General features: G+C 32.6%; 1 long non-coding RNA gene across 3 annotated transcripts; it reads right to left on the bottom strand.

Annotated features, from left to right (window-relative positions):
• Positions 1-2,973: 2,973 nt before the first annotated feature.
• On the bottom strand, positions 2,974-8,358 carry LOC133788664 (uncharacterized). Of its 3 annotated transcripts, none has more exons than XR_009873333.1 (4): positions 6,503-8,358; positions 6,050-6,157; positions 3,362-4,876; positions 2,974-3,254 (listed from the first exon to the last, which is right to left on the bottom strand). It is a non-coding gene; the product is annotated as an uncharacterized LOC133788664 (long non-coding RNA). The 3 variants fall into 3 exon arrangements; XR_009873332.1 differs by having other exon boundaries at positions 2,991-3,254; positions 6,050-7,839; positions 8,057-8,358; XR_009873331.1 differs by having other exon boundaries at positions 6,050-8,358.
• Positions 8,359-9,662: the final 1,304 nt, after the last annotated feature.

Below are 9,662 nucleotides of genomic sequence, written 5' to 3' on the forward strand. Positions count from 1 at the left end.
TAAACAAATAATCATGGAAATAAAACATGTGAGCAAAGTGATTAGCAAGTAAAAAAAATGATTTCTATTCTTTTATTGGTAATAAAATGAGATTACAAAGAATTTGGGTTTTTAATTAAGGCATGAAACCCCAACAAACTCCCACTTGCACTAATTGAAACAAATGCCTTAATTCTACTAATCCCATTTCCTTGATATGCTTATCAAATGTAGCTTCTGGTAGTGTCTTTGTAAACAGATCCGCAAGATTTTCTTCAGTTGCAATCTTCATAACCCTCACATCTCCCCTGGCCACATATTCTCGAATAATGTGATACTTCCTTTCTATATGCTTACTCCTCTTGTGACTCGAGGTTCTTTCGAGTTGGCTATCGCTCCTGTATTTTCACAAAACAACACAAGCGGCTTATTCATTTCTGGAATAACACCAAGATCTGAATAGAACTTCTTTAGACAGACTATTTCCTTAGCTGCTTCTGACGCGACTATGTACTCAGGCTCCATGGTGGAATCTGAGATTGCCTACTGCTTTACGCTTCTCCAAATCACAGCTCCACCCCAAGAGTAAACACCATTCCAGAAGTAGACTTTCTATAATTGACATCAGTTTGAAAATCTGAATTGGTGTAGCCTACAGGGTTCAGAACACCACCCTTGTAGACTAACATATAACCCCTAGTCCATCTCAAATACTTCAGGATATGCTTAACTGCTATCCAATGTTCCGGTCCTGGGTTTGACTGATACGTGCTCACTACTCCCACTGCATAGCAGATATCTGGTCTAGTACACAACATGGCATACATCAGACTTCCAACTGCAGACGCGTAAGGAACTTTTCTCATTGCATCTTCCTCTTTAAGATTCTGGGGAGACTGCTTCTTTGAAAGATGAATTCCATGGCGGGACAGTAGAAGCCCTTTCTTGGAATTTGTCATTGAGAAACATTCAAGCAATTTATCTATGTAAGCTGCTTGACATAGAGCTAAGAGTCTGTTTTTTCTATCCCTGATGATCTGGATACATAGAACATAACTTGCTTCACCCAAATCCTTCATTTGGAATTGAGTGCTCAGCCAATTCTTCACATCTGATAATTTCTTAACATTGTTTCCAATGAGTAAGATATCATCTACATAAAGAACCAGGAATACCACTATTTGATTTGCCTTCATTTGGTAACACAGGGCTCAACAATATTTTGTTCAAAGCCATAGGTTTTGATTAATTCATGAAACCTAAAATTCTAGGAATGAGAAGCTTGCTTAAGTCCATAAATGGACCTATTCAACTTGCAAACTTTTCCTTCTTGTCCAGATACTTTAAATCCTTCTGGCTGATCCATATAAATGACTTCGTCAAGCTTTCCATTAAGAAAAGCTGTCTTGACGTCCATTGGCCAAATCTCATAGTCGAGAGCAGCTGCTATGGATAGGAGGATGTGAATGGATTTGAGCATGGCTACCGGACTAAAACTTTCCTCATAGTCCACGCCTTCTCTTTGGGTATAATCCTTTGCCACTAATCGAGCTTTATAAGTCTCAATATTTCCATCAACACCTCGTTTCTTCTTGTAGATCCACTTGCACCCAATGGCCCTAAAGTCACTTGGTGCTTCCACAAGATCCCAGACAGAATTTGAGTACATGGACTCCATTTCCTAATTCATGGCTTCGAGCCATAGTTCCTTTTTAGGGCTAGCCATTGCCTGTTTGAAAGACAACAGATCATCATCACTAGTGTCACCAACAAAAATATTGGTTTCACCATCCAAACCATAGCGAACTGGGTTCCTAGAAACCCTCCCACTACGACGAGGCTCCCACTACGACGAGGCTCCGTGACTATTTGCTCAGGAACAGTGGTACTTTCTTCATTTAAACTGACTTTCGTTGGTTGGACGTGAAGAATGGTAATTTCATCATCAACTCGCGTTGATGATGATGGAACATTGGTTGGAGTCAATTCTTTAACAATCTCCTCTAAAACTACTTTGCTGCGAGGTTTAAAGTTCTGCACATAGTCATTTTCCAGAAAAGTAGCATTTGTAGAAGTAAACACTTTCTTTTCTGAATGACTATAGAAAAGTCCACCCCGAGTACCTTTAGGATAGCAAAAAAACATGCAAACTTCAGTTCGCGGTTCTAGCTTTCCCTCCTTTTTCCTCAGGACGTGAGCGGGACACCCCCAGATTCTATAATGGCGTAAACTAGGTTCACGACCATTCCAGCGTTCTAAAGGTGTTTTGGGGATTGATTTTGACGGCATGACATTGAGCATGTCATTTGCGGTTTCAATTGCATGTCCCAAAATGAAGTTCGTAGAGTTGAGTAACTAAGCATGCATCTAACCATTTCCAATAAAGTTCTGTTTCGGCGTTCCGCTACATCATTTTGTTGCGGAGTGCCTGGGGCAGTAAGTTGTGATAAAATCTCAAGTTTAGTTAAATGATCTTGGAACTGCATATCCAAATATTCTCCACCCCTATCAGATCGCAAGATCTTTAACATTTTACCTAATTGGTTCTGAGCCATTGCTAGGAATTCCTGAAACTTTGAAAATGTTTATGATTTCCTATGCCTTAGGTAAAGACATGAGTATCTAGAGTAATCGTCAATGAAAGTGACAAAATACTCAAAACCACCCCTGGCTTGTACATTCAAAGGTCCACAAACATCTGAATGCACAAGACCAAGTGGTTCTTTGGCCCTATCACCCTTTGCAGAGAATGGATGCTTGGTCAGTTTGCCTTCTAGACAAGATTCACAGACAGGTAATTCACCTAAGGTGAGTTCCCTCAAAGGTCCATCCTTTGTAAGTCTTTGAATCCTATCATAGCCAATGTGACCTAGTCTCAAGTGCCATAAATACATCATATTATTGTTATCGGTCTTTTGACGTTTATTGGTCCTAGGTTTAGCTACTTTGAATAAATCATTATTAAGAGCGAGGGGTTCGTTAGGTCGCATAATATAAAGCCTGTTTTCCAAACATGCAATGCACAATTGTGATCCATTGAAAGAAATAAATATATTAAAACTTGTGAAAGTCATAACAAATCGTTCTAATTGCAACATGGAAACTGAAATTAAATTTCTACTAAAATCCGGAATAAAAAATACATCTTTTAAAACTAAAAATTTATTTCCAAACTTCAGACTAGCTCTTCCTCTAGCTTGGACCGCAACGAACGCTTCGTTCCCAACTCTAAGCTTTAAGCCGCCTTTGTTCACTTCCTCCCACGATTCAAGAAGCTGTAAAGAGTTACAAACATGGTTAGTAGATCCAGAATCAATAATCCAAACAGACTTATCATTCTCTAAAACACATGTTTCCAAGATAAATGAACTATAAACATTACCTTTGTTTTTATTTGCTAGAAACTTGGGACAATCTTGTTTCCAATGCCCCTTCTCTTTCCAGTGAAAACATTTACCTTTACCTTTCTTATGTTTCTTGTTTTTCCCCTTAGGCATCTGTGCACTTGGTTGTGCACTTGCCTTTGCAGCCTTTGTAGGCTTGGGGTTGTTGTTTTGCCCACCTTTCCTCTTGTTTCCAGCTTTTGAAGACGAAGCTTGGTAAGCTTCAACGTTAGCTAGATCAGCAAAAGTAGTAGTAGTTTTTTTCTTTTCTCCTCCCTTACTAGGTCCACCCATGATAGACTCAAAATTCTGAAGCTCATTCATGAGCTGCGTCAGATCATAGTTGAGTTTGTTCAACACATAGTTGGTGGTGAATGGAAAGAAAGCTGGAGAAAAACTGTTGAGGATTAAGCCAACTTGAGTTTCCCCATCTATTATGGCTCCGTGCAGTTCAGCTTCCTAAAAGTAGTTTGTCATCTTGACCAGGTGATCACGAACATGTTGAGAAGGTGCCATTCGAGCATTGGCATATTTCTTGGTGGCCTCAAAACGAGTCTGCGCTCTCTTGGCACCAAGCATGTCTTGGAGCTGATCCATGATTTCATAGGCTATCTCAACATTCTCCATCTTTTTCTTGAGAGTGTCGACCATACTAGTCAACATGTAGTACTGTGCCTTGTTGTTAGTCGACTGCCAACACTCATACTTGTCCCTCACAGACTTGGTAGCTCCTTCAGCTGGAACTTTCGGGGATTCCTCAGTCATGACGAACTTGGAGTTGTCACCTATCAACACAATATTGATGCACTACTAAAAAAATTGCATAAGAAGTCGGTTAAAAACCGACTTATAAACGTTCATAAGTCAGTTTGGAACCGACCTCCCATGCAATGACTTACCATGTAAACACATGGTACGTCGGTTGGCGCCAAACCGACTTATGGTGTACAACATGGTAAATCAGTTGTACAACCGACCTATAGTGTACAACATGGTAAGTCGGTTGTCCAACTGACTTATGGTGTACAACATGGTAGATCAGTTGTACAACCGTCCTATGATGTATAACATGGCAAGTCGGTTGTCCAACTGACTTATGGTGAACAACATAGTAAGTCGGTTGTCCAACCGACTTGTAGTATTCTATTTTTTTTTTCCATATAAACATGTATTTTTTCATATTAACTTATAGAACCCTCACACTATAGAAATCGAGCACCAAATAAAATAGAACCAATATCAAAATTAATAAAGTCACAAATAAATAAAATACACTTAACATCATCAATAAATTTACAATATTTAGATATGTGAAAAATCAAACTTAAATCTATACAATTTTACAATATTCAATATATATATATAACACAAACATAGACACTTAGATATATGAAAATTTACATATATTACTCATAGTATAAATACCCAACTCCAACCATAAAAAGCAGAGCAACGGACTTCATGACACCACAGGCACTCTGATAGGCGCCAACATCATTCTTTGTTGTACCAATCTGAAATCACATTCAGGTATATAAGAAACCATTGCATTAAAATCTCTATAAATGACTCAATATAATCAATTATAGTAAAACTTACATATGCTCTGTTACATAGAGTTGATAAAAGAAATTTGTTGCCTAGTGATAATAGAAAAAATAGCATAATCCAAGGGTAGAGGTGATACATAAACTGAACTTAATATAGTATCTCTCACAAGAATTATAATTCATGAAATAAACAAATTTATAAACATAGTTTTGAGTCCTATATTACTGCTCTACTGCAAGAATATAGAAACAAAAATGAGAACTATATGTTTAATTTTTTTCTAAAACCATCTCAGTTCAAAATAGGTGCAATTACTAGAGAAGTAATCACCTCCAATACAATTCCAAATAAATAATGCCTAATAGAAAATGAAATCTTCAATGAAAAATATACACTCAATCCCTCTGTCTATACATTATCAGAAATTACTTGTATTTATTTTCATGTACCCATGAACTATGTTTAAGTACAATTCTAGATCCCTCTGACTCAATTTAGCATTTGTAACTTTTAAAGAGAATAAGAATTGTGAGAAGTTGTCTGGACTTTAGAGATTGAATTACATCACTCAATCATATCAGTTAAACAAATTTAACCAAATCCAAGTGATTGAATAAACTATAAGCAAAAAGGAAATAGTGACCTAGAATCCCATGCATACAAAAACACCCAGAAATGATTTCAAGTAACTAAAAAAAAACTTGAAACTTTCGAAAGAAACACGTGTTCTCCAACTACAAGAAATAAAAAATTCTAAACACCCATAAGGAAAACTCATCATATGTTTCAAGAAACCAAAAACACAAAATAGCTGCAAAAAATTGAAAGAATCAATACTTCTCTAACAACTCGTCAAAACAGAGCAAAGGAAAATTGATCATTGAAATGTCCAAATCAAAACTCTAATGTAATTATGTAAGTCACTATTAAAGAAAAAAAATGAATGTGTGAAATCAGTAAAACCATATACGTCCAAATCAAAACTCATTCATTAGCTTCAATACAATAATTCCCAATATAAAAAAAATATAACCAAAACAGAAATTAGTGATCATCCCAAATTTATTTATTAAGTTTCTATTTTCTAGAAAAAATAGCAAATGTCTAAAAAATGATATTGGGATCCTTATGCATACCTTGGCCGAGGATGCAACTTCTGCAAAAGATCCTTCAAATCCCTTTGGTGTCTATATTCACAAGTTAAGCCTAATAATCGCACAATGTTTATATTAACAATCTATGCCCTGAAATAACACAAGAAGTTAGAGAAATAAGATAAATGTAAAATAAGAGGATTAAAATAATTGACATTTGTATCTTGGCATATATTACTTATACATATATATATATTATATTTCTTATAATATATTCTAACAAATCAAAGCATTAGTATAGAAAAAAGATATAGAAAATAAATAGCATTATATGAGCATATAAATATACAAATAGTACTATATGAGCATATCAATATATTTATAGGATGTGATCAAACTTAAAATTAGTGGTACTATAATATGTAGGAGTTCCTACTTAAGCACTTTTCTCTCTTTTTTTTTACCATTCTAGCTAATAAATAAAAAGTTACCTACTTTTGGTAGTACCATCGTCTTAATGTAACATGGAACTCTTTCATCTGTGTCCTCACTATGCCGCATATCACGTACAAAAACCATAAAGTTAATTGGCTAATCATATAATATGTAGGATTTGTTCCATGGAAAGCATGTGATCATTGAAGGCAGCCAAAGAATATCCATTATGCTTGTTCTGTTATATTATCTAGCATTGCCTAAGGCTTTAACTTTTAATAATTATTTATACTAAAAAAACGAGGCCCAAAAAGAAAAACTAATATATTATTTGATACAAACTTGAAACTTTCAAAGAAAATTGCCAGCCTTGAATGCAGCCACAGTTTGTCAACAAATACCATTGAAACTAGTTGGTATTATATGAATCACTCAAACATATTAAGACCCAAGTCAATGCACAACACCAACTATAAGACTTGCTTGCAGAAGGAAATTGACCAAAAATGGGAACAAAGCTTCCTAGATTTTCTTTCTACTTCTTTTTTTTTCCATAGTTTTACTGATAAACATAAGTAAATAGAAAGCAGAGAGAAATAATGATTTACTTGCCTGAGTGAGACCACCTTGCTTTTGACCGAAAGTGAGGCCTAAAGGCTTGTCGACCTCAACCTCTTAACAATTATTCTACTGCTTTGACATTAAGCCATACCCTTTACTATTGAAACCAACAAATTATATACCAAATCAAAACAACAATTAGATTTTTCAAAAAAGAATATCTAATACAATTTCCATATCTTAACACGGCAAATGCCTAGTTTATACATACCAAAATCAAAACCCACAACCATTAACAATTTTACAATTAATATATCAGTAATCAAAGATTTTCAAATGGTACTACTTATATTCTGCAAAAGAAGGTGTCGATTTTAAGTTTTTTTAACATATTATTAAGAAACAAGATTATAAATTGCTCAATTCACTCCTCTAAGCATAATACAAACCCAATATACCAAAACAAACATTTAATTTAACTTGTATTAATTAAAACAAACAAGCTCTTCTGCATAATATATACAAACCCAAAACACGAAAAAAAAAAACCATTGAACTGAAAAAAAAAACCATGGAAAAGAAAGATTCACCCTTGAAATCCTTATCCGGGAAATACTCAAATGACGGAAACGTTAGAGAGGCGTAAGAGCAGCAGAGGGTTACTTTCTTAACATAAATCACCGTAATTTGGGCCAAAAAAATTTTTTCCCACTCTTCTCGATACAAGTGTTTTGGGTCGATGACATGACCATATGTGTCAAGTTAAAGTTTTACAATATGCAATATGACAAATGCTAAGGCCAAACTTTCTCTAATCAGAATATCACTATTTCTTTCTTCAAAAAAGAAAAAACAGATTATTACTATTTATCTGCAAAAGTAGAAGTAGACCAACAATTTCTTTGTATAATGTATAACTTAATGACTACTTATTGCTTTGTTAAAATAAAATAAAATTGAAAAACAAAACACATTGAATAACAAACCTGAAAATCCCCCAGCGCCTAATAAACAGAACCAAAGAATTGGAAGGATATAGAAATAAGTAAGTACCTTTTGTTCGTTGTTGACTGATTGGAGAAGGAGATAAGAAGAAAAACCTGCAAGTTTTACAATTAAAATGCTACCCATCGCTGATTGCAACTGCAGGAAGATGACCATAATACCCTTCATTCCCTCTTCCTGAATGTAAGAGTGTGAGAGGTTGAGAGAGGTTGCGGCTGAAGATTATTTTTGGGAGAAGAAGGTGATCAGAAAAGGTGAGAGAAAGATGAAAGGGGTTTGACAAAATAGGGTTTCTTTTCTCTAAATTGTATTGAGAAAGAAATGAAAAATAAAGCGGGAATTTAGAAATTTTTCCTACCATCATTTCGTGATGGAAAAGTATTTTATAATAACATGCTGCTTCTACCCAACCGACGTATGTCACAAGATAAGTCATTTATCACATAAATGACTTATTATGTTATCTTAAAAATTATTAAAGAGATACTTTAAATTATTTTATGAAGTATTTTATTTTTAAATTATAAATACAATTAAATTAAAATATTTCCTTATTCATAAAAATTAAATTATTTTTTTAATTACAAATAATTTATTAATTTATTTATATTTCAAAAATTATAATATATGTAATATTAATAAGTATATATTTTTTTATATTTATTTCATATCCAAATAAATTATATATATGTATTGTTTAAATAAATTAATATATTTTAAAATGTCAATAATATAAAACAAATTAGAGTATCTTTAATAATGTATTTTATAATGGCATGGAAGGTCGGTTCTACAGAACCAACCTACCATGTCACATGATAAGTCATTTCTCACACAACCGACATACCATGTCATCTAAAAATTTATTGAAGATATACTTTAAATTATTTTATAAAGTTTTTTATTTTAAATTATATATATTATTAAATTAAGATATTTTCTTGTTTAATAAAATGAAATTAATTTTTTTAATTACAAATAATTTATTAATTTATTTATATTTCAAAAATTATTATATATGTAATATTAATAAGTATATATATTTTTTATACATATTTCATAACCAAATAAATTATATATATGTATTGTTTAAATAAATTAATATATTTTAAAATTTCAATAATATAAAACAAATTAGAGTATTTTTAATAATGTATTTTTATAATGACATGGTAGGTCGGTTCTACACAACCGACCTACCATGTCACATGAGAAGTCATTTCTCACACAACCGACTTACCACGTCATCTAACAAATTATTAAAGAGATACTCTAAATTATTTTATAAAGTTTTTTTATTTTAAATTATAAATATTATTAAATTAAATTATTTTCATATTTATAAAAATGAAATTAATTTTTTAATTAGAAATAATTTATTAATTTATTTATATTTCAAAAATTATTATATATGTAATATTAATAAGTATATTTTTGTATACTTATTTCATACCCAAATAAATTATATATATGTATTGTTTAAATAAATTAACATATTTTAAAATTTCAATAACATAAAACAAATTAGAGTATCTTTAATAATGTATTTTTATAATGACATGGTAGGTCGGTTCTACACAACCGACCTACCATGTCATCTAAAAAATTATTAAAGAGATACTCTAAATTATTTTATAAAGTTTTTTATTTTAAA

This window comes from Humulus lupulus, chromosome 7 (assembly GCF_963169125.1).
Source record: "Humulus lupulus chromosome 7, drHumLupu1.1, whole genome shotgun sequence".
NCBI classification, from domain to species: domain Eukaryota; kingdom Viridiplantae; phylum Streptophyta; class Magnoliopsida; order Rosales; family Cannabaceae; genus Humulus; species Humulus lupulus.